This window comes from Pongo abelii, chromosome 1 (genome assembly GCF_028885655.2).
Source record: "Pongo abelii isolate AG06213 chromosome 1, NHGRI_mPonAbe1-v2.0_pri, whole genome shotgun sequence".
NCBI lineage: Eukaryota > Metazoa > Chordata > Mammalia > Primates > Hominidae > Pongo > Pongo abelii.
The window spans coordinates 167,781,233-167,807,376 of NC_071985.2; the positions used below are offsets into that span (position 1 = coordinate 167,781,233).

Below are 26,144 nucleotides of genomic sequence, written 5' to 3' on the forward strand. Positions count from 1 at the left end.
TGTTTCATAATAATAAAGGGTCAATTAATTATTCCATAAGATATCATTCTAAATGCATGCACAGCTTCTAAGTATATGAAGCAAAAATGAATAGAAAAGTAGAAATAAAGGGACAAACCCACAATCACAAATGCAGACTTTTTAAGAACAAGTAGACAAAACATTGGTATGGGAAGAAAACATTTGAACAACAATACTACATTGCCCTAATTGACATTTATAGAATACTGCAACCAACAACTGAAGAGTATACCTTATCAAGTGTTTACATATGCTGGGGCATAAAATAAGTATCAACAAATTTCAAAAGGTTAAAAAATGCGTATTTCTGGGTGTCAGTTAAGAGTCATTGAAATGCTTTAAGGCATAATGATGAAATTAAGGCTCAAGTCACTTAGCTTGCTAGTAGCTGGCAGGGCAAGGAAATAAATATTGCTCTAACTGCAAATGGTGTGTCCCTTTTGCCATATGCTTGAATAGAGCCTAGACTGGGGAAGATAAGGCAAACATACGAATCACCAGAAAATGCCATCCTTAGTCCAATAAGGCTGTCTGCATTGCCATTGGTCATTCTCTGTTCAAACTCTGCTGTACTATGCTAAAAACTAGGAGCTCAATTACTTGAGAAAAATCATGTTGAAAACTTCATACAAAACCATACATCAGAGAGCTCAAGGGAGGGAATCGACCAATATATGCAACAAGGAATCCTGAGATTTTGGAACTGGAAGTACAACTGGTCAAGAAAATCTTCATTTGTGTGTGTGTGTGTGCATGCACATGTGTGTGCGCACATGCATGTGTGTGTGATTGCAGGGTTGAGGGGAGGGAAGAAAACGGGGAAAAGAGGTAAAAAGCAGAGACATAAATTCCAGTTTCTGCTTTATGAAGAAAGGTTTCATTCAGATATAAATATAAACATTACCTATATTTTGTTATATTTTATACATTAAAATATGCTGCATTACACAATAATATCGCATATATCTATAATATAGAAGACAATCATAATCAGTGTGGAAAATTTGGGCACACTTAAGGACATATATAAAGCGCATTAGAAAGAAACCAAATGGCTGGGTGAGGAGGATGGAATTGAGGCTGACGAAGTAAAAAAAAAAGAAAATTTTCAGTAAAACCAGACGGGGCCTTGTGCCGTATAAAGACTGCAAAGCAGTATGATTAACTCACTTCTCTGCCCCTGAGGTCTACTGAAACCAAAGAAGATGAAATTAAGACAGAGAAGAAAATAAACAAGGGTACCACTGTTAACATTTTGGAGACTATATATCCTTACATTCTTAGTTCTGTTTTTGTGTATACGTACACATACACATTTTGTGTTGTGTGTCCACATACATAGAAATAAAGATGATATTGTGTATAGATTTGGACCTGCCATATTTCCACTTAGCAATGAAATGTAGTCTTCTAAGTCATTAGTATTTTTTCTCTCATATCTCTCACAGGGCTGCATCATAATTATTAGTTGATTTTCTACTGTTTAGACACACCAAGAATTATTATAAAGTTGCATATAAAGTAGATAAGCATTCTGAGGAGCTTATTTCCAGCCTATGTATGTCTGTGTGTGTGTGGCAGGCAGGGGTGGCGGAGTGGGGGTGGTGTTGAAGGTTGTTGGAAATAGGAAAGAGGATGGCTTATGGCAGAGGTGATGTCTGAATTGCAGTTTGGATGGAAATGGGCTGAAGGGCATTTTAGTCCATTATTTAGTACAAAATAATGCTGGAGAGCAAGCAAAGGTTAAGAGAACATCATGTCAAGGACAGACATAAAAGTGAAAGGATCATAACTGAGCTCTGATTATAAGCGTACTAGGGAACATGCTAGGCTCACCTGGCACTAAAAGATGAATATTACAGTCTCCCCTAAGCAGATGAGGAAGGGTGGGGCAGGGGTCTCTGAAAAAGAAAGTAATTTGCCTAAGGCACCAACTATAATAAATACTGGAACCAGGATATAATGCAGTTTCCTCAGGGAACTAGAGGGTGTGTTAGAGAGGGATGGAAGGTAAGACTGGGAAGGTGAGTGCTCCTCAGACCTCAGAAGGTCAAGCTAAAAAGTAAGAACTTTTACCAAATTCTCTTACTCGCTCACACTGAGATATGGAATGACCAAAAAAATGGATTATCAGCAAATTTCCAACAAGCTGTTCGCAGAGCAGATTAATATTGCCTGAGACAAGTGGATTTCCCCAGGGATAGCACACTCTTTAGGGCATATTTCAAAAGCAAGTATTCCATCCCAAGCCAGCCGAAGAAGATTTCAAGGCAGTCCTTCAGCATCTAAATTATCAGATAATTGTATTAGTAGGAACCTCCAATAGGTAGTCTCTAGTAAGCCATGCCAGGCATAAAAAAGTTCAATGAGGCTAAGCAAACCCAGTGAGGACACTTCTAAATGCTAACTACACAGGGAGGCAGATACAGTCTGAAGGTGAATCCTAGGAGAAAACCCAAAAAACCCACAGCAAGCATTTGGAGGAAAATCTGCTACCTAAGTACAAAGAGAACCCGCTACTCCTCTGTTTCACCGGTCTCTAGGGCAAAGAAAGCTACCGCTAGCTGTGGGCTCAGCTTCTGGTGTGGATTTGGCTTATGGAGACCTTCTCATAAACATCTGGCCACTACCCTCCCTTGTGGAAAAACCAAACACTGAGCAAAAGTAAAGTCAATGGGAGGGGTTGGCTTCTGTGCTTGGTTGGCCAGACATGGTAGCCTACCTGGATCTGCACTCTACATACAGAAGACATGGGCTAAATCCCAAAGGCCAAAAGTACACCCTTACCTGGTGGGTAGTAGGAGGTTGGTTCCTACCCTCTCTTCAGACTCCTTCCACTCAAAAATTGACTCTCCACGTGTTACTTTTCCCAAAAATTCTCGACTCAATAATAACCACTCCTGGAGAACCAGGAAAAGAGAAAAAGCATTTATTTAGTACTAGCGTGTTGTGATTAAAAGAACCTAGGATTTGCAAACAAGCATACCTGGATTCACAACACTGACTCTCCTTCCTTGCTATCTGTGTAACAGCAGGCAAACTAGTAAATCTCTCTAATCCTCAGTTTTCTCAACTGTAAAATGGAAGTAGATATCCTCCTCTCATGTATGTGATGAGTAAATGAGATAATGATGGATGAGCATTTGTCACCTAGAAGGCAATCATAAACAATATTTGCCTATGCATGCCTACCTTCTTATTTCTATATGGGAAAGTGGAGGAGATCCTAATGGGCAAAATACACACATACATGAAAGGGAGAGAAGCACAAAAATGGTCTGCAGCTAGGAACTGCCACATCCTTCCATCAGTTCAGTGGAAAGGCCACTTACTTGCTGTATAACCTTATACAGACAGAAGGCCTATGATACCTTCCCCATAGAATCATCACAAATATTAAATCCATCATCTGTAAAAGCCCACTCACTGTCTGTTACATTTACAATTTAGTAAATGGCAACTTGAGGTGGAGGTGGATGTGGTAGCATTGAATTAACAACAACGTAACTCACAAGGGCTCACCAACTGGGACTCGGAAATATTTTCTTTGGAGATTGGATGGGGATTTGAAATATATACAGATCAGGCATCTGGGAAACAGTCCTTAGATGGAAATCCTCATATGTAGCCCCATCCTGCCTGAGGTAGGCTTACCAAGCAAAGGTATGCGGTCCCTCCCTGGATCCCATGTTAACTAGCTGTTCTGCCTGCCTTTCTGGCTTAATTATGCTCCAATAATCCTGACAAGATTGGCTGGATTTTGCTGTAAATCATGACAGTGGAAATCCTAAAATAAAAGTAAGATTAATGCTATGACCTCAATCTTGGCTTGAGGGCTCATTAATTGCAAATCATGGAGTTAATTGAATTCTAGGCATAGCACTGCTAGCTGGATTAAATTTCCTGAGACCTATTTCTTTACTGACATGAAGATAACTGAAATGCACCAATGACAACTAAGCCAAATATTGGGGGTTGCTAAGGAGACAGATAATTATTTCCCTGGCACACTGGCTGCCCAACCATCAAAAGAGTCTGATGTCATGCTTTGGAGGACTGTCCCTATTATTACAGCCACCCTCCCTGTCTTCTTCATGCTCAAGGGTGTGATGCAACCTCTCTGAACCTCAGTTTTGCAATAATACTTGTTAAGAATGAAATACACACATGTGCATGTATCTACAAGAAGTGCTCAATAAAAAGTAGGCATTATCATCATCCTATCTTTGACTCTTTGCCATCATTCATTATTATAAGAACCCCTGAAGGGAGGAAAGAGCTGTGTGGCTTTCCTTCTGAAAGCTGCACCCTGGTGGTCTGCAGAAATGGCAACACAAATGGCATAGAAAAATCACTGTACACCCAGGGCCTCCCTAAGTTCAAGGCAGTTTCTGTTTCTACTTAGCATCTGGCCAATGCAGATGCTAGTACAGTAGTCCCCTCTTTTCCATAGAGGATACAGTCCAAGACCTGCAGTGGATGTCTGAAACCACAGATAATACCAAACCCAACTGCCATCAATTGGAACACGTTTCTGTTCATGTCTTCCACTCACAAATTGAAGCCTTTTCCATCTTAATACAGCACTTACACACTGTGGCCATAACATTTGCCATCTGAGATGTAATGGCAAAAATAGCATGAATTCCCTTTTTCCTTCTTCACAATTTCACCAATAAAAGATTCACTCTTACCATAGATCTACACAACCTCGGAATATTATTTTTTTCCTTTTTTTTTAATTAAGTCAGGAACTTTTGCCTTTTCACTTAAAGGAAGCACTCTACAGCTTTTCTCTGGTATATCCAAGTTGCTGGCATCACTACTCTTGTGATTTGGGGCCATTATGAAGTAAAATAAGGGTCACTTGAACACAAGCACTGCAATAACCGAGATAGTCAATCTCATCACTTACACAACTACTAAGTGACTAATAGGCAGTAACATAACGCTGGACAAAGGGATGATGCATATCCCAGGCAGGACCAAGCAAGACGGTGCAAGATTTGATCACACTACTCAGAACGGCACACAATTTAAAACTTAATGGATTATTTCTGGAATTTTCATAACACTTTCAGACTGCAGTTGGCAGCAGATAACTGAAACTTTGGAAAGTGAAACCACAGGTAAGTTAGTCTACTGTTTGTCTCTTCTCTTTCCTGCAGTCTGGTCTGTGTGGTTCCATCTGCTCTTTGGACAAAAAAATTACATGCATAAATCCTCATCCAACACTGACAGATGAGTATTGCAGTCTCCACTACACAGGAGGAAGGAGGAAGACTCTGAAATGGAGAGGAATGTGTATCAGGCAGCGGCGATGGTACATACTAGAGCCAAGATATTATGGTGTTTCCTCACAGAACTGGGTGGACATAGAGGGTATATTAGAGAGGGGTGAGAGGTGAGACTGCAAAGGTGAATGATGCTCAGATCTCAAAAGGCTTGAAAGTCAAACTAACCTTGAAATGAGTAGATAAAGAAATTTAGAATCACTGGGAAGGGTGAGGGGATGCTTTTGTTGAAAGCTGCAACACAAAATTGAGAATGCGCAAGAAGAGCTTAGCGAGAAGACGGTGCTTAATTTCTATCTGTATCAAGTACTCAGCATGACACTTACCAGGGTAAGCCATCTAAAAAAGGACACTTAATTGAACTGAATTGAATCTGTCAAGAAACCAACAGTTTCTATTCACTTTTAAACCAATTTCAATTGCATTGAAGTGCAGCAAGATGATAACAGCAATAGCCATCACTTATTAGGCATCCTCTGATCCCTGGGAACTAGACTACAAGCTTTATGTCCATTATCTTACTTAGTCTTCACAATTATGTTGCCAGGTAAGTTGGATTATCCACCTTTTACAGAGGAGCAAAGTGAGAACTTGTCTTAGACCATTTGGGCTGCTGTAACAAGGTACTATAAATTGAGTGGCTTATTAACAACAGAAATATATTCCTCACAGTTCTGGAGACCAGAAATTCCAAGATCAAGGTGCCTGCAGATTTGGTACCTAGTGAGGGCCCACTTCTTTATTCGTAGAAGGCCATCTTCTCCCTGTATCCTCCCATGGTGAAAGAGACAAGCAAGTTCTCTGGGGCCCTCTTTTATAAAGGCACTAATCCCATTCATGATGGGTCTGCCATCACAACCTAACCACCTCCCAAAGGCCCTACCTCCAAATATTACCACATTAAGGATTAGGTTTCAGCATATGAATCTGGGAAAGGAGGGGACACAAATATTCAGCCCACAGCAGGATCCAACACAAAAATTTAGGTCATACAGCCAGGTTCTTCCCTAGGTCTGTCTCACTCCAAAGCCTGTGTTCCACTGACAACATTTTGCTGCCTCCTATTATATTTGTTAAAAGCTTAAAACATAAAAGGAAACAGTCAAACCCAAAAGCACTGCTGGAGAACAAAAAAGCCAGACCTTGGCCTGATGTCTGCTCTGCATTAATCTTAGGATATTTTCAAGAACAGACACCCAGGAGTGGAAAACTGCTATGCATTCATTGCATAGCAATGAAATTAATGAAAACTAGTTTCTAAGGCTTGAACAGGCAGGAGTGGAAAACTACAATCCAGTTATGATCGTGGTCCCTCATATGGACTTGGTTCCACAAAGGGATGATGACAGTGGCTCAAGATGCTCTTTCCTAATTCAGCCTCTTCTTGCTGCCCAATCCCACCCACGCCACAGGCACACACAGCCCTTAGGGTCAATAGCTGCTGTCTTTGACTCTCATGTTCAACAGCCACATGCAACAGCATTGCAGGGGTAGTGGCAGCAGAGCACAGGAGGTGGGAAAGAGCATGAGCCCGAAGAACCAAACTGTAAATATGCTTTCCATCTTCCCCAAAGAACCACTCTACAGAGTTGGAAACCTGCCCACTGTCAAGTCCCTTTGTGGTGTGAAAGCATGTCAGTGCTGACAAACCCAGGGTCACAGCCTTTTTTCTTTGAGAAGACTATGGCCAAAAGAGCTGATAAGTCATTAGCAGCATCTGTTCTCCTCTGCTGCCTTTTAGATCCCAGGTAACACAATCAGAGCTCACAGGTGCTGAAATTTCAAAGACAGGCACTAATAACCATAAAAAGGGTCTCCAAAAAATGCAGGTGACAGGCAAGCAGGTGGCTTTCCATCATGAACAATGTGTCCTCTGCAAAATCCACAGAATGGTAAGAATAGGTGGACAGATACATTGCAAGGGTTTGGTTTCCAAAGAAGGAACTAGGGCCATGGCTAGCTTATAGATTGGAAGAGGGCAATGCAGCCCTTTGGTGTCTGGTATCAGTCTTCACATCTTCACCAGGCTCCCGCTGTGTGCTAGGTTCATGCAAGATGCTTCACACACACTGTTTCATTTCACCCTGAAAAGGACCTTGCTAAACAGGCTATCAGTCCCAGTTAATAGGTGCAGAAATGAGGCTCAGAGAGGTTGCATAACCTGCCCAAGCTAAGAGGTCTGGCAAACAGTGGTGCAAGAGGTTCCCAAGGTTAAATGTCAGCCTAGGTACCAGGCTACGCATCACAATAGCCTGGGGTGCCTGTTTTAAAAAATGCAAATCTTCAGATTTCTTTCAAATCAGAATCTCTGAGAGTGGAGCCTAAAGTCTACATCTTTCAACATCCCTCAGTAGCTTCTGATAAACAGAAAGTGTAATAACACAGCCACAGCCCTATGCCACATTGTGTGATAGAGGACAGACAGCCCTAAATGAAGGTCAGGCAGGGTCGGGGAGAGAGGCAGAGGAGCTACCATTCATTGGACACTTTTTATCTGCCAAATGCTTCATATAGATTATCACACTTAATCATTACAACAACCAGCTGAGGTGGATATTATCATGCCCATTTTATGGAGGAGGAAATTGAGGCTCAGTGAAGTTAAATGACTGGATAAAGGTCACACCTCTAAGAAATATGGGGGTCAGAACACAAACCAGATCTGTGTGGCTCTAAATCTCATGCCCTTTCACTATCACATTCTTCCTTACCTCTTTCTGACAGAGAGTAGAGGTCTCAGTGCAATCGCCAATAGCATGTAGATGGCTGTAGCTATGGAAGGGCCCAAAGAAGACCTTGCCCAATATGAATCAGGGAGCAGAAATGGCTACATCCTGAGGGAGGCCAACTCTTCCTCCAGCAGCTACCATTGCTGTTCTTCTGATAAGAGCAGGAGCCTGGACTCACCAAATACAATGTGGGCAGCACAACAGTGGAGCCATCATCCCTCCTCTCAGCACCCTTGCATATTGAGAGTCCACTCTCTCCCAGGCATTTGGGAATCTGCATGATCTGACCCATAAGGTTAACCAACAGAGTTCAAGTTCCAAATACCAGTGTGCCCTTAAGCATATGGCTTTCCTTCTCTGAACAAAGTCTCTTTCTATAAAATGTGGAGGTGGAATTTGCTGCTCTTCAAGGCCCCATGAACTCTGGGTGACTCCATGACTCACAGAGTCTATATAATGTGCGTATTATATTGTGATTTGTGCAACTTATTAATACTACAAGGTAAGGACTGTTAGGAGTCTCACCAAACTGGACAAGGAGTTGAAGTATTTGGCTGCCACTAATGTTGGCATTGGTGGAACAGAAGCATTCAAATCTCCACCATGGCTTCTGTTTTTTATTTTTGCCCCCGAAGTCCAGGGGTGAGGGACTATTATCTAACAAGCTGGCCACCTGCAAGTGCCTTCTTTCCTCTTTCCCTGCATTTCGCACTAATCTCAAGTGACTGCCTGTTGACTGACCACTCCCCAGTTGCCCTTCTTGAAATCTTTAAGCATATGCACATTGCCTGCAAACTCCTAGAAGGCAAGATGGGGTGAGTCAAAGAAGACTCCATACACAGTGCCAAGCACAGGGCTTTGTATGTAGCGGTAGTGGTAGTATTCTAATATTCCGCTACTAAAAATAACAAATTGTACCTAAAATCAGCTAAGATTTGAGTCCCTACTATGTATGAGGCATTATTCTAAATGCTTTACAGCCCTATGATGTACATGCCATTACTATCTTGCATTCGTAGATGTAGAAACAGATATAGAGGCTCACTTTCTTGCTGAGGTCACACAACTAATAGGCTAACTGTGGACAGTCTCACATGCCATTGCTGAATGAGAACACAGAGTTGGAGCTGTGTGGCCTTGGCATCAGACAAGACTCGGGTTCGTACTCCAGCAATTTATTAGCTGTTTCTTTAGATAAGCAGCTTAAACCTTTCAGTGCCTGTTCCTTCATCTGTGAAATAGGATAACAACATCCACCTCATTGTTTTTTTTCTTAAGAACCCAACGTTACACCTGGCCTATTTATTTACTCAGGTATCTATTGAGCTTCTACTGTGTGAAAGGTTCTGTGATAAGTGGTGGGAAAACAGAATAAGAAAGCATAATGTCTGACATCAAGCTGCTCACAGTCTACTGACAGCCAAACACAAATGAAAACAGTATATAAGACCATATGGGAAGGATAACGTGATGCAGAGGGCATCAATGGAGCACAGAGGAGAGCACCTGAGAGCAAAGAAAGCTGGAGTTCGCAAAGAAGAATGAGGCTAACCAGGCCACACGGAAAGAAGGGCACTCGGGGCCAGGTGGTTGAATTCTATCAGTCAATCATGCCATACCTGGGCATTAGCTTCAACTCTATTCTCATACCTCACATCCAATCTTTCAGAAAATAGTGTCTGTGCTACCTCCAAATTTTATCCGAAATTTAAGATATGTATAGAGCTCCCACTTATCCAAGAGAGAGTGGATAGATACACATACATATTTACAAAGTGAAAAGATAAACCCAAAACTTGAAAGAGAGTTACCTGTGAGGGAGGGAACAGGGTAGAAGGGGCAGGGACAGAAGCTGTTTCTTTGAATACAACCTGCTTTAAAGATTTGAATTTGAAACTATGTAAATATTCTATATAATTACAAACATAAATTTTAAAGCAACCCCTCAAAAGTGATAGCAAAATGAAGCAAACAAACCCAGCTTAGTATGAAACTGATGATATAACCACACACAGAGAAACTATCTCAAGTAACTTTAAGATACAAAGTAACTGTCTTAAAGTAAAATATATACAATCAGTACCCCCACCACCACCAAAAGAAAAACAAAAAACAAAACTACCTTAATCTGTTTTGGTGATAGTGTTGGTATTGTGATTCTGTGGCTGTGTATCGTGGTACAAAGCAAATAAGTAATCACATTGGTGCAACTGAGAACCAGAATTTTGGCATGGGAGAAAGAAATATCATTGTGAATCCATAATGTATTTTACCTTTTAAAAAATTTGCTCCTAGCTCTGTCCACTGAGAAGGCCTAGACACAAAGACCAGCTCAGGAGCAGTGAGCACCCCTCACACCAGTGGTCTTTATGCACCATTTCCCTCTAAAAGGAACTAGAGCCCTTTGAAAAAGTGGCTGATTCTAAGATTGCGGCAGAAAACGCACAAGATGAGCCTTGAACATCTGGTGATACCAGAAAGCAAGGAAAGCATCAAAGACTACTTGAGTGTATTAGAAGCATTGAGGAGCCAGCTTCAGAGGCTCCCATGGCCAAAGATGGTCCATTTAGGCATTAGTAAGAATACTGATGTCCCTCTATATACTCAAGAGATTGGATCCAGGGCCCTTCAAGGATACCAAAATCCAAGGATGCTCAAGTCCTTATATAAAATCGTGTAGTATTTGCATATAACCTACACACATCCTCCCATATACTTTAAATCATCTCTAGATTATGTATAATACCTATTGCAATGTAAATGCTAGACAAATCATTGTTTTATACTGTACTTTTTTGTTGTTGTTGTCTTGATGTTTTTCCAAATATTTTTGATTCAGGGTTGGCTGAATCCACAGACGTGGAACCCCCAGAGGGCCAACTGTAATAACTGCAGTGGATTGAAACATGAATGTGTGTTTAAAAATATGAGTTCATAATAATAAAATGAAGAGAAAAAGAGAAAGAGAGAAGCTTCATAAGTCACCCTTAGAGAAGGATAGGGAACTTACTTTTTATTTTTGAAAATTGGTAAATAAAGGGTAAGAATCAAGCCTTTTTCCTTTGTTTGCTATATGAACTTTACTCCAGGGTAACCAAATATCTGATAAGGAAGAGTTTTTCCTCATAGAAATAGTCCAGCAAACCAAAAAAAAAGTAAGAATTACATTTGCAGCCCCTAATAAAACAATGGCACTAGACAGTGATGACAAAAAACAGAAACAACCACACATTTTATATATCCCCAATGGAAATACAAAACATGACCTATGAGATAGTCTTGCAAAAAGCTAATCTGAATGTAAGTCTGATCAAGCCTCTAATCTACCAGGAACACAGGGGACAAAGGAACAGGTTAAGTGACACCACAGGGATGCAGTCAGCAAAATCTAGACTTGGGGAAAATCTACAGTACAAATGGCCTAGTTTTTTTTCCCAACAACAACAACAAAAATTACACAGGAACAAAAGAGACGTAGAGAAGTAACTTTAAAACCAAGCAACTTCAATGCATAAACATTATTTGGATGCTGGTTCAAACAAACTATAAAAAGGCAAAAATAAGATTCCCACTTAAAAGAATCAGGAAAATCTGAACAGGCTGGATACTTGAGGATAGTAAGGACTATTAAGATTCTAGATGAGATGAGAATATTGTGACAATGTTTTTTAAAAGGAGCCCTTTATTGACTGATTGACTGATTGAGCAGATTCTCACTCCAGGCCTCAGTCTCCCCTGTAACTAGAACTACAAGTGCATGCTATCATGCCCAGCTAGGCCCTTACATGTTAGAGGCGTATTCAAATATTTAGTGATATTATGGCTGGGATCTACTTCACAATAATCCAGAGGGGCAAGAACAGCTTTAGAAAAAATGAAATTGCTCATTAGTGGATAATTGTCGAAGCTGAGTAATGGGGACATGGGTTTCTGGTTTCTACCTGTGTTTCCCCTTTTTACTTTTTTGTATATTTGAATTTAGAAAACTATATATATTTAGGTACCACATATATTATGTACAATGTTGACATGGTTTGGCTGTGTCCCCACCCAAATCTCATCTTGAACTGTGGTTCCGATAATCCCCATGTGTTGTGGGAGGGACCCAGTGGGAGGTAATTGAATCATGGGGGCAGTTACCCCATGCTCCTGTTCTCGTGATAGTGGTGAGTTCTCACAAGGTACAATGGTTTCACAGGGGACTTTTCCTCCTTTTGCTCGGCACTTCTCCTTGCTGCTGCTGCATGAAGGACATGTTTGCTTCCCCTTCTGCCATGATTGTAAGTTTCCTGCAGCCTCCCTAGCCATGCTGAACTGTGAGTCAATTAAACCTCTTTCCTTTAATAAATTACCCAGTCTTGGATATGTCTTTATTAGTAGCATGAGAACAGACTAATACAAATGTATATAATATTTTTATACACCCACATATAAAGAGGTATAATCAACCTTTTCTCACTGCCTATAGTGCCACCAACCTGGTCTAAGCCAATCACTTCTCATCTGAATTATTGCAATATCCTCTTCACTACGGTCTCTGCCCCTACCCTTGCCTCCCTAAGGTGTGGTTCATAAAGAGAAACAAAGGTGTTCTTTTAAGAAATAAGGCAAATGTTACTCTTCTGCTGAAAATTTTCCAATCATTTCCCATCTCACTTAGAATAAAAATCAAAGCTCGTACAATGGCCTACAAGGCTCTATAGGAACGGGCCTCTGTACCCCTCTTGCCTTATCTCCTACCTTTCTCCCTGTGTTTTTGCTGCAGCCACACTACTCTTCTATTCAACATGTACTTCCCTCAGGGCCTTTGCACTTACAATTCCACTACTCCCCCAGTGAGCCACGCGGCTTCCCTCCTCACTTCCTACAGGTCTCTCCTTAAATGTTTCTTTTTCAGAGATGCTTTCCTGATCACCCTATATAAAATCTCCTTAGTCTACTCTTTTTTCTTCACGGCTCTTTTTATCTTGAGGGTTTTTATTTTTTCTGTCTCCATCTACTACAAAAGAAGCTCCATAAAAGGACAGATATAGGCTGGGCCTGGTGGCCCATGCCTGTAATCCCAGCACTTTGGGAGGTCGAGGCGGGTGGATCACAAAGTCAGGAGATCAAGACCGTCGTGGCTAACATGGTGAAACCCTGTCTTACTAAAAATACAAAAAAAAAAAAAAAAGTTAGCTGGGTGTGGGTGGTGTGTGCCTGTAGTCCCAGCTACTCGGGAGGCTGAGGCAGGAGAATATCTTGAACCCGCGAGGTGGAGGTTGCAGTGAGCCAAGATCGTGCCACTGCACTCCAGCCTGGCGACAGAGTGAGACTCTGTCTAAAGAAAAAAAAAAAAAAAAAAAAAGACAGACATAGTTGATTTGATCACTGTTATTTGTGCCAGAGTATCTGGCTCAATACATATTGTTAATTCTGACCTTAGATTCTGAACTATAAATTGGTCAGCAATACTGCACAGGGTGTTTACCAAAGGGTGGTAGGATAGGCAATAAGCGCATTATGGAATGCTTGTATGCCCCTTTAAGACTTGAATTTTATCTTGTAGGTGATGAGAAGTTTCATGCCTATAATATAATAGGCCTTCAAATTTTATAGTCATTGTTACCACCACCATCATTTTAGTAAGAATGGGTAGATACAAAGAAATCTGAGAGTCACCTTGTTTCCTCCCACTGTTCCTATAGGCAAAACCCAAATCCAATCCACCTTTCTACACACCCACTACTCCTTACTTAGTATCTTACTCGGTTCAGGCCATTTCCATCTCTAGCCTCCTAACAGCTTTGGACCCCTCCAATCCTCTCCAGAGGGATGAGGCATGTTGTTAAAATACAGATTTTATCTTATCACTCCCATTCATAGAAATTTTTAGAGGCACAGGGTTACATGGTTTACAAAGCCTTGAATGACCTGGGAACTGCTTTCCTTCCCATTCTCACCTCCTGCATTCCTCCTTCACCCATCTTTGCCCCAGTCCCAGGGAAACTCTCTGCAGTTCTCCCAACAGCCCATGCTCTCACTTTCTTCTGGATCACTGCATGTATTTTCCTCGGTAGCCTGCACTGTCTCAAGAGTATTTTTGCTGTCTCCAGCAACAATTCTGAACGTTGCATGCATTACATTCTGTGCTTTATCTCAAGAAAGCCATTTTAAAAGACCTCACATTATTCACCACCTTGCCAGAGGCTGTCAAGCTTAAGGATTTTGTAACCCATGTTCTCCTACTTCTCCTGTCAAACATGGTTACATGTTATACTTGCAGTTTGTGTATCTGCCTACAAAATTTTGCAAGTATAATCTCATCTGGGCATCTTTTTCTTTTGACAGTTTTGTTATCATCCTCTCCAAAGAAGGGATAGTTACATTAACCTAACGATAAATTTGCCATCTTTTTCTCAATTATGTGATCTAAGTCAAAATGTATCTTCAGTAGAACTTTTTATAGCGAATAAATTAGATACAGACATGGCTGATGCCTTATGGTTACTTTGCAAAATAATTTTATTTACTTCTATTCATATCTATCCTTTTTACTTTAAAAGGTCATGCAAACAACCTACAAATCCTTAATAATGATTCTCCAGGCTCTGCCTTTGACATGATATAATCAAACACAAGACAATATTAAAGACTGAAGCTTCAAATAGTCACAAGGAATTCTGGGCTGAGGGACCTTGTAGAGAGCATTATTTGGGTTAGGATGAAACAAAATTTGCAGTTATTTTCTCAAACATTTAAAGCAATATCCATGGAGGAAAAAAAAATCCTAAGTCATTGTTCTAAAGATGGCACTGATGCTTTTTAAGGTTTTAAAGCTATTATGTTTTCAGGAGTTACCACAATTTATATAATAACATACGGGTTGGAATCCCGATTCTGTCACCTGCTTGCTATGCTGTGACCTTGGGCAAGTTACTTAACCCCTTTAAGCCTCAGTCTCCTCAGCTGTAAAATGGAGACAATTATACCCAGTTTATAAGGCAGTTGTAAAGCTGAAGTAAAATGATATCCATAGAAGTACTTTATAAACTAAAAATAAAGCAGTGATGGTTTTTATCCATGGTCAATGCCAAAGAGCAATGCAATCAGAAGATAAAACTCCTCTCAGTACTTCGGTTCTCCACCTACGAGTCCGTTTATTTCACCAAGCTGTTATTTTTATTGTTATTGGAAGCATATCTAAAGATCTCATCTGAGCTCAGATGAGTAATCAGGCCAAAATGTACTATTCAATTCCCACTATTAATTTGGGTGATAGTGTTGTTTTTGTTTGTTTTTAAAAAAACATTTCTTGGTATGTTAAAATTCTTAATATGAGCAGGTGAATTAACATTAGATTGAGAACCCTAATGCCCAAACTGGAACAATGTACAAATCTGCTAGTGATGCATGGATCGTGGCCAGTGGAAGCACATCTGTGAGTCTGTAACCACTGTAAATAAAAGAATCCGCCATTGTTCTCAGAGCAACTCAACTCCTCTGCCAACAGAACATCCTTTGAGCACCCTCCAATTTTCTATAAATCCCAGGTTTGAAATTCTGATATAATCTTCTAATTTCTAACCCTCTAAGTATTTGAATGTATGTTAAGAGGAAAGCGTGACTTAAATATTTTTATAAACCACTGCTAATATCAAAAACAGCACTGGTATCTTATGTTCAAAGCCTCTGGGAGATGTCAAGAGAATTCTGGAAAAAAAAAAAAAAAACACTGTCAATTTAACCACTTCCTAAGGTGAGTTTAATGAAGCAAAAGAGAATAACACTTCACCAAGGACACTGATCATTTTTCCAAAATACCTAAGCAAAGTAGATTTGACAAGCGTGACGGCACTTTCTCCTAGCATTATTGAGGCCTGTCCAAAAATTGCCGTTGATTCAGGGGAGGGGAGTCGTTGATAATGAGCTTCTGTCTCCCCTTCTGTAATAAATAAATTCCAAAATACGTAAGGCTCAAACATGATATTAGTTTATTTCTTGCCTCTTTTTCATTTCTGCACTTAAGGCATTTGCTTTTGCTATCCTCCTGCTAAGAAACCTCTACCTGGCTCTTTGCATAACTGATTCCTTTTCATCCTCCAAAAAGGTGCCGCACCACCCAATTCACCAAATGTTTGTTATTCTTAAATATCAAGGTTTCCATTGCCCTTTCCTGTAGTCTACATATCCTGATTTGGAGTTGGAAAAGAGAGTTAACCATAGAGACATCCTTTCCTCATTGAGTGCCCCAATGTTAACATTTGCATTCGTAATCCATCTGCCATATTTATAGGAGGAAAAAAAATTTAAAAAGCAAAGCTATAAGCAAAAAAGAGTCCAGAAAAGCCTGTGATCTCTAACCAGACACAGTAAGGCTGGCAAACTCAGGCCTGGAACCAGGTCCCAGGTCCCAGGACATGCTGAGAGACTCCAGGACATGAGGAAATAGAAGTCCAGGCCCCCCCAGAGTAGTGAACATGCGGCAGCAGGAGAATTAAGATTTCCAGCTTGGTATCAGAACAATGTGGAGCAAATCCCAACATTACCACATGGAATAAGTCCTGTGATAGCTCTATGCCTCAGTTTCCTCATGAAAAAGAAAATAAACCAAGAGCACTGCTGACAGCAAAATGGAATACAGGGACAATGGTCTTTGCCAATTTGGTCACCCAATATTTTGTCTGACCTGAGCTCATACTCAGCAAACATGGTATAAAAGCCATCCCTTCAACTTGGGGCTCATAACCTATCTTAAACAACATTTGCTGCTCAAGTTATAATTAGAAATGTCTGGTTATTATGAGGAACATGAGAGGGCTTTATGAAGTGTTAATGAGCAACTCTGGTCTGTCTGGCATCAAAGTGAGTGGGCAATGACCTCAGGCTCCAGTGCACTAAGATAAATAGGTGGCAGCTTCACCCTGTAATCGCTGTACAACCTTGGGAAGTTATTTCATCTCTTTGGAAAACTTGGTTTGTAAATTTAGAATTAATAATCATACCTGCCCCCTAGGATTCATCTGAAAATTAAATAAGAGAATGCATGTTAACATATGCCTAGCAAACAAATAGTAAGCCCCAAATAAATGACAGGTATTTTTATCATTGTGACCTCCACACCAAAGATTCTGATTTTCAGTCTTTCACAGAATCCTGAGAATTTCTGGGAGATCCTGCTTTGCCACTTTTCCTAGAAATGGAACTTCATAAACCTGGGAAGCCAATGGCTATAAAGAACCAACCAGGACTTTTTTTCCTGGAGCTGAAACAGGAGGGGTATGGTAGAGACTGCTATTTGCCAACCAAAATCCATTCTTCCCTCCTTGTTCTTCTTAGGAATATTTTTAGCTGGTCACGTGGACTACCAGAATAAAAGACTACATTTCCCAGGCTTCCTTTCAGCTAGGTACGACCATGTGATTAAGTTCTGGCCAATGGGATGAGAGTGGAATTAAGACTGCAACTTACAGGCTGTTTCTTAGAAAAAGCAAGCCCTTCCCTCGCCTTCACATTGGCTGGAAAACAAATGTTCAGTTGGCCATCTTAGATGACAAGGAAGAGAGTAATACCCTAAAGATTAAAAAAGCAGCATGATAGAAGCAGGTTGGCACCCTAGCTACTTTATACAGCATCCATTCCAGATCGGACTTTTATATGAGCAAGAAATAAGCTTTCAAGGCTGGGCGTGGTGGCTCACATCTGTAATCCCAACACTTTGGGAGGCCGAGACTGGCGGATCACGAGGTCAGGAGATTGAGACCATCCTGGCTAACACGGTGAAAGCCTATCTCTACTAAAAATACACAAAATTAGCTGGGCGTGGTGGCGGGCGCCTGTAGTCCCAGCTACTTGGGAGGCTGAGGCAGGAGAATGGCTTGAACCCAGAAGGCGGAGCTTGTGGTGAGCCGAAATTGGGCCACTGCACTCCAGCCTGGGCAACAGAGCAAGACTCCGTCTCAAAAAACAAAACAAAACAAACAAACAAAAAAAGAAATAGGCTTTCATCTGCTTAAGCCACTGTTATGATGGCCTTTGTGACATATGCAACCAAACCTCTAGCCTCATAAATATTGCAGACAATGTGGACAAAGAAAAAGAAAGGCAGAATATGGTAGAGGATTGCAACATGTTCCTGGTACATAGTGGCATCTCATCATTGTTTGCAGAATTAAACATCCTCTGTTGAATTCCATGCAATCAACCCGAATTTGGAACACTGAGGTCAGCTTCAAAAACAGGAGGCACACAGGCCAGCTGGAGAGTGTCCATAAGGAGAATGACTAGGGTAATAAAAAATAAAGAAAACCCATCTCATGAGGAAAGACTGAAAGAGCTAGAAAGAGAAAGGTAAGCCAGAAAGGCAAGATTAGGTTTCAAGTAACTCAAGGGCGTAAGATAAACAGGGCTTCTCTCTTTGGACTCAAGTTTCTTCATCTGTAAAATAAAGAGGTAAACCCAGAAAAATCCCTTTTAGGTACAGCATGAGGGACCTATAAATTCAAAAGAATCTATGTTGCACCAAGGGACAGAACAACAAGCCACCTAGATACAGAACTGAGAGAGTGAAGGGCAGATTTCCACTGAACATCAATAAACATCCCAGTAATGTTTCTTGTCCAGCAATAGACTGGCTGCCTTCCAAAGTCCAGAGCTACCTAACTAGAGGGTTCAGTCAAGAACTAGACTTGGATACAGGTCCCTAGAGGACGTTCTAAGTCTTGGAAGAATCAGGAAGTTAAAAGAGCTCCCTAGAGATACAGTTCCTTCTTGCAGACAGAGCGAAAAAGGTGAACTTTGTAACAGACCGTTTTGGATTTGAATCTATTTCTGCCACTAATCTGGCTACATGATCCTGAACAACTTATTAACCTTTTTTGAGCCTTGGTTTCCTCATTTTTTAAATGGGCATAGTAAAACATAACTTGAAGTATATTTTATTACAATATTTACATTTATTATATTGAATAAAATATTAAAAATATTCCTATACATATTTTAATAAAATATGGGTCAGGTGCTTCTTTGTGCCCTGATTACGTTCTGTATGTTCCTCTTCGTGGCACTTTCCTCATTTTATAATTTTTCATAGATAATAAATAAATAGTGAATGGGTAGACGGAGGTCTGGATGAGAGTCCTTTTGCAGTGTCTGATGATCCTGCAATGGCCGCTTCTCCTTCCTTTCTCACCTTGTGAGTGGGAATATTGTATAAATACAATATTTATATTTATTATATTGAAGAAAATATTAAAAATATTCCTATACATATTTTAATAACATATACTTCAAGTTATGTTTTACTATCCCCATTTTATCCCCAGATGCTCTCTGGGTCAGCTGCAGCCATTTCCTCTTTTGAACAGAGCTGAAGCTGCTATAATATATATCAAGCACATAGCACAATATAGGCTCATAGCTACTTAAAGTAATCATCTTATTGACTTTATAAATGGAGGAAAAGAAAAATGTGACGAGCTCAGAAGATGAAGTTAGTCATCCTGGTGGAACCATCAGCAGGTAGAAGGCTGGAATTGGGCACAATCAACATAAACAAGGGCTTGCCACATAAGTGCTGTGGCTGAAGTACAAGCAGGATCAAAAGCCACTCACAAGGTGGGAAAGGAAGGAGAAGCAGCCATTGCAGGATCATCAGACACTGGGAAAGGACTCTCATCCAGACCTCCATCTACCCATTCACTATTTATTTATTATCTATGAGCAATTATAAAATGAGAAAAGTGCCACAAAGAGGAAAATACAGAACGTAATCAGGGCACAAAGAAGCACCTGACCCAGACTTAGAAGGTCCGACAAGAGTTTCCAGTGCACATATCTAACTTGAGACCTGCATTACCAAGGCAAAGGTGTTTGGGGGCAAAGGGTGGGAAGACACCTCAAGCTGATGATGTGTTTGGAGGGGGGTGGAGAATCATAAAACGTCTCCCACTCCTCCTCTAAAACTTCTATATTCTGAGGAACCAAGAAGACTGCTAAGTCCTTCCCAACTCTAAGGTTCCACCATTATGGCCTCAGATGCAAAAGCAAAATAAAATAAATGCCCTACCCATTGGGGTCAAGTACTTTTTTAAAAGAATAGTGGCAGGTGTGGATGGCAACATGGGGGTTCCTTACGGTGTTGGAACTGTTTGGTACCTTGACTGTGATTCAGGAACCCACACAGTTGAGAAAATAGTGTAGAACTTAACATACACACATGAGTACACATGCAAATGAGTACAAGAATCTAGGGGAATCTGAGGTGGAACGAATCAATGTCAGCATCCTGGCTGTGATATTACACTAGAGTTTTGCAAAATATACCACTGGGAGAAATGGGCAAAGTTTACAGCTATCTCTCTGTACTATTTCTCACAACTGCATATGAATCTATAATTATTTCAATAAAAATTTCAGTTACAAAAGTAGATGCAGATAAAAAACATAGTTACATCAAATTGTAGTTATGAAATATAAATTCATCATTGAGATTTTAGCAAAACACATTTAAAATTTGTTAATTACTGATATCTACTACCCAAATATTGTTTTGTAATATTTTGATAGTTCCTTCATTTTTAGACTAATACACATCTTTACAATAATTTTCCTATGTAAATACAAATATATGTGTGTACATGTTTATGTAGTTTAATTCAATGTATAAAGACTGTTTCTTGTTTATACTACTAATTTTATATTTTGAAGATCTTCCCATCATATTAAAAATTTATTGAGCTGGGCATGGTGGCTCACGCCTGTAATCCCAACACTTTGGGAGGCTGAGGTGGGAGAATTGCTTGTGCCCAGGAGTTCACAACCAGACTGGGCAACATGGTGAGACACCATCTCTACCATAAAAAAAAAAGCAACTTTTTTGAGTTGGTAATACTATATAGGCATATCTTAGTTTTCTATTTGGTAATACTACATAGGCATATCTTAATATTCTATTTGGTAATACTATATAGGCATATCATAATTTTCTAAACCAATCCTCTATTTTGGGACATTTTAGGCAGTTTCAAGTGTTTTTCTATTATAAATACTTCTGTAATAAATTAAATCAAACTGGTTGCCAATATTACCCAGACACGAAATGTTGAGTTAGAATGAATGGTAGAAATCACCTGACCAAACAATTCCCCTAAAATAAACATACACCCACACATAAATCATTTTATAGTTATGGAAATTATGGCCTATTCTCCCTTTAGGATGTAAGGACAATGCACAATTTCAAAAGTTCCCTATTTAAAACAGAAAAAAAGCATGAGCCACCAACCTTGCTCTAAGTCACTTTTGACCTTGTAGAATCAAGTAAAAAAAGTATAAATGGAGGCAACTCTAGAGAAAACAATTAAGAGTTTGAAACATGATAGATATGGTTCATATTCATATTCTCTGTGACACTGGGGAAGCCATTTAACTATTTTAATTTTGTTTCTTTATCCATAAGTATATCCTCCTCCTTACTAGGTCCTCAGTAAATATTTCCTGTCTAAATGAATGAATGATACTGGCATATGCAGGTACTCAACTGCTCACTGTTACTCAAACATGCAAAGTTCTTCCAAGCTTCTAGTTTGGAATGTCCTCCCCCATCTCCCTCTCCACCAAGAAATCTTGCCTACACTGCAAAGCCAGCACTAATGTCCCCATTCAAGAAGCCTTCATCAACCCACTTACTTTTTGCCTGTACTGTCTATCTCATACTTTGTTATAGTTATATAGACCCTTCTTTCTACTGCTGGTAAAAGAGCGACTTGAGGGCCAGTTTTCCTCCTTTTTCATCTTTGAGTAGGGCTTTGCCATCCATCTCAACATGAGACAGGTTGCTCACATGCCCCAGTCTGTCTAAAGCTTTGGATGAGAGGCACACAAATAATACCTATATGTGTAATTGGATTGTTTCCTCCTGGAATTTAGAATTTGGGATTCAGAGACAGATGATCATTGAGAACTGGTTGCTTTAAGCAGTGGCATAGAAACTCAGGACCTTTGAGGAAGCCACGTACACAGAGAAGACAATAAAGCTGGTCTTCAGAGAGAGTGAAGGGCAGAGCAAATGCACAGGAAGGGAAAAAAGAACTATGGGGCACTGGAGAGGGGGCTTCCAGGAGGTGCTCACTTCTGGGATATCAGGTGCATATGGGCTGGCTCCACTGCCCCTGGGCCCCAGGAATTACTCTGTGACTTTATGACAACTCCCTTCCTTTGGTTTTTAAGTAATATGTTTTAAATAGGCTTTGACTAAGAAATGGGTAAAGACTACAATGCTTTTTCCTCCATCCCTTTATCATTCTATTTCTTCCTGTGAAAATACTCTTTCCAACTTTATCTGAAATGTTCAAATCCTACCCATCCTTCAAGACCTCAACCTAACCAAGAAGGGACCCGTCTCTACCTTCTCTGAACTCCCTCATAGAGCATCCTGTCTGTGCTTGGCACATGTACATTAGAGCTACTCCTGCCTTGCCTTAGCCTCCTTTTAAATCACTTCCTCTCTAGGCCTCAGTTTCCTCACTCAAAGTGAGTGGACTGGATGAGATTGCTGGGTGGCAAACAGGGTTCTACACAGTCCCAGGTTCTCTCCCAGACAACACTGTTGTGGGGAGAGAGGGGAGTGGTCCCAGAAAGCAGTGTCCAGACTCCCACCTTTACTTTAACAAGAGCTGCTGTTCTCATACACAGTCATGTGCACATAATCATGTTTAGGTGAATGACACCGAATATATGACAGTCATCCCATAGGATTATAACAGCTGAAAAATTCCTATCACCTAGTGATGTTGCAGCCATCATAACATCTTAGTGCAATGTATTACCTTTTCTAAATTTAAATATGTTTTGATATATACTTACCATTGTGTTATAATTGCCTACAGTATTCAGTACAGTAACATGCTATACAGGCTTGTAGCCTGGGAGCAATAGGCTATAGCCTACAGCCTAAGTGCATAGCAGGCTATACCACGCAGGTTTGTGTAAGCACACTCTATGATGTTTGCACAACAAAATCGCCCAAAGATGTGTTTCTCAGAACGTATGGCTATATTAAGCTATGCATATCTGTATTTTATATACTCAGAGTCTGGCTGAGGCTGTATTGAGAAAAGGAATCCAGTACTAATCAAACTTGAAACTACTAAACTAGAAAATCCATAAGGCTCCAAGATTCCACAGCAGTAGGCGTAGCACAGTACAAATAACAAAAACAAGAACGCAAATTTCATTGAGCTAGACACTCTCCTAAACACTGTGTTCATCAACATTTTAATCATCACACAATCATATGACCTAGATATTCTCAACTCCATCCTAAAGCAAGAGGCTAAATCACATAAACTAGAAGTGGCAAAGCCAGGCTTTGAGCCCACGCAACAGAGATCCACATCTGAGTTCTTAACCACAATAATATACTGTCTTCTAAGCTCCTTTAAGGGGAGATAGCTTAGCTTTTGTTTCTTTTCCTTTTTTATCCGACACAGCACAGTACTTGGCCTTCTGGTCACTTAACAGTGTTTGCTGAATGAATAGATGCTTGAAGGAACAAAGGAAGTCTACCTTGTATTCCATGAAAACTGAGACACAAACTTCTAGGACCTCGGCTGCCTCCAGGTGATAGCCCTAGCCAAACAGCCCTTTTATAACTTAGATGCTTTCCACGCCATCTTCCTGAAAAGCAAAGAACCTCCTGCAACCTGGTAGAAATTCCTGTAGGGTATATTTTAATTTATAGGGCCGACCACTAAGTACCATTAGCTTGATGAGTCCATAGATGCATACTTCACCAGGCTCATTATCTTCAATTCACATTCAATATATTCCCTATATCAGGGTTTCCCTACCTCGGCACTATTGACATTTTGGGCAGGAAAGTTCTTTGTTGTGAGGAGCTGTTTTGTACACTGTAGCATATTTGGCAACACCCTGGCCTCTACACACTAAAGGCCAGTAACAGTTCCCCCCACTATTGTGACAACCAAAAATGTCTCCAGACATTACCAAATGTCCCAGGAGGAAGGCATGAAATAGCCCTTCATTGACAACCACTGCCTTACATGAACCAGCTTTTATACAAACACTGGGAAAACAAGAAAAAGAGGTTGCGTGCAGTGGCTCACGCCTGTAATCCCAGCACTTTAGGAGGCTGAGGTGGGAGCATTGCTTGACCTCAGGAGTTCGAGACATGCCTGCCCAAGAGGGTGAAACCCCGTCTCTACTAAAAATACAAAAATTAGCCAACCATAGTGGTGGGTGCCTATAATCTCAGCTACTCAGGAGGATGAGGCAGAGAATTGCTGGAACCCGGGAGGTGGAGGTTGCAGTGAGCGGAGATCACACCACTGCACTCCAGCCTGGGCAACAGAGCAAGACTCCATCTTAAAAAAAACAAACAAACAGAAAAAAAAAACTTAGCTAGGCACAGTGGCGTGCACCTGTAGTCCCAGCTATGAGGGAGGGTAAGGCAGGAGGATGGCTTGAGCTTAGGAAGTAGAGGCTGCAGTGAGTTGAGATCGTGCTATTTGCACTCCAGCCTGGGTGACAGCGAGACCCTGTCTCAAAAAAATAAAAACAAAATAAAGAAAGAGAAAAAACTTATGAACAATCCCAGAATGAATATAACAAAGACAAGGCTCAGTGCCTTCTAAACTGAAGAGAGAAAATTCTCCACCTTGAAGAAACCTCAGGATAATAAAAATATTCTCAACACTGCCTTACTTCACTTGAACTTCAGCACAGCCAACACTTATCAAGTTATCTACTATAGGGCAAGGAATATAGTGAGCAGTTTTCTATACCTTATTCCATTTGTCCTTCCTAACAATCTGATAAGAAAGGCATTATTGGCTGGGCATGGTGGCTCACTGTGCCTGAACAATAATGTCTGTAATCCCAGCACTTTGGGAGGCCAAGGCAGGAGGCTCATTTGAGCTCAGGAGGTTGGGACCAACCTGGGCAACATAGTAGAACCTCATCTCTAAAATTTAAAAATTAGCTGGGCGTGGTGTCACAGTCTTGTAATCCCAGCTACTTGGAGGCTGAGGTGGGAAGACTGCTTGACCCCAGGAGGTGGAGGTTGCAGTGAGCTTTGATCATGTCACTGCACTCCAGCCTAGGTAACAGGGTAAGACCCTACCTCAGGAAAAAAAAAAAAAAAGAAAAGAAAAGAAAAGAAAGGAAGGAAGGTGTATTAATCTAGTTTCACATTGCTATAAGGAACTACCTGAGCCTGGGTAATTTATGAAGAAAAGAAGTTTAATTGACTCGCAGTTCTACAGGCTTAACAGGAAGCATGACTAGGAGGCCTCAGGAAACTTACAATCATGGCAGAAGGCAAAGGGGAAGCAAGACATGTCTTACATGGTGGCAGGAGAAAGAGAAAGTGAGAAAGGAAGTCCACATTTTAAAACCATCAGTTCTCACTCACTATCATGAGAACAGCACGGGGGAAAGCTGCCCCCATGATTCAATCATCTCCCACCAGGCCCGTCCTCCGACAAATAGGGATTACAATTCGAGATGAGATTTGAGTGAGGACACAAAGCCAAATCATATTAAAAGGCATTATCTGTTTTACAAAGGAGGAAACTGAGGCTCAGAGGATTTAAATGACTTGCCCAAGGTCACAAAGCTAGTCAGCAATGTTAAAAACTTGAATCTAGAACAACCACTGGCTCCAACTGCAATGCTTTCTCCACTGCTGTAATAAAATTTTCTCATTCACACTTTATGCATTAGACAAAAAGGTATATCCTAAATGTTAACAATGGTTATTCATGGAAAACAAGTTTATCAGTTATTTTTATTTTTTCTTTGTGTTTTCTACATTTTCCAAATTGTTTTGCCTTGAATATGTATTGCCTACCTAATGAAAAGCTATTCAAATTAATTTCTGAAAACAAAAATAATTCACAGAAATATCGACCTTTAATGCCAGTTTCAAGTAAATCATTATCATCATTTCTCATGTATGAGTCTACCAAAGATTAAGAAGTTTGTCAATACTCAGCTTTGACAAGAATGTGGGAAAACAGGTAGTCTCATATACTGTTAGAAACTTAATTTAGTGCAAGGTTCTTAGCAACAATGCAGGATCTATCATAATGTGAACTGC

General features: G+C 40.5%; 1 protein-coding gene across 8 annotated transcripts in view; it reads right to left on the bottom strand.

The window, feature by feature from the left end:
* DNAJC6 (DnaJ heat shock protein family (Hsp40) member C6) overlaps positions 1 to 26,144 on the bottom strand; it is a 166,437-nt gene that overhangs the window by 66,837 nt on the left and 73,456 nt on the right. The window contains exons 1-2 of one of the 8 annotated variants that reach the window (XM_054533571.2): positions 3,008 to 3,404; positions 2,809 to 2,921 (exon numbers count right to left, since the gene is read on the bottom strand). The exons of 6 other annotated variants lie outside the window; for them this stretch is intronic. The gene's annotated coding sequence lies outside the window, so the exon portion shown is untranslated. Of the gene's footprint in view, positions 1 to 2,808; positions 2,922 to 3,007; positions 3,405 to 26,144 lie in introns of those variants that run through there. One more of the 8 variants, XM_024257644.3, reaches the window with a different exon arrangement.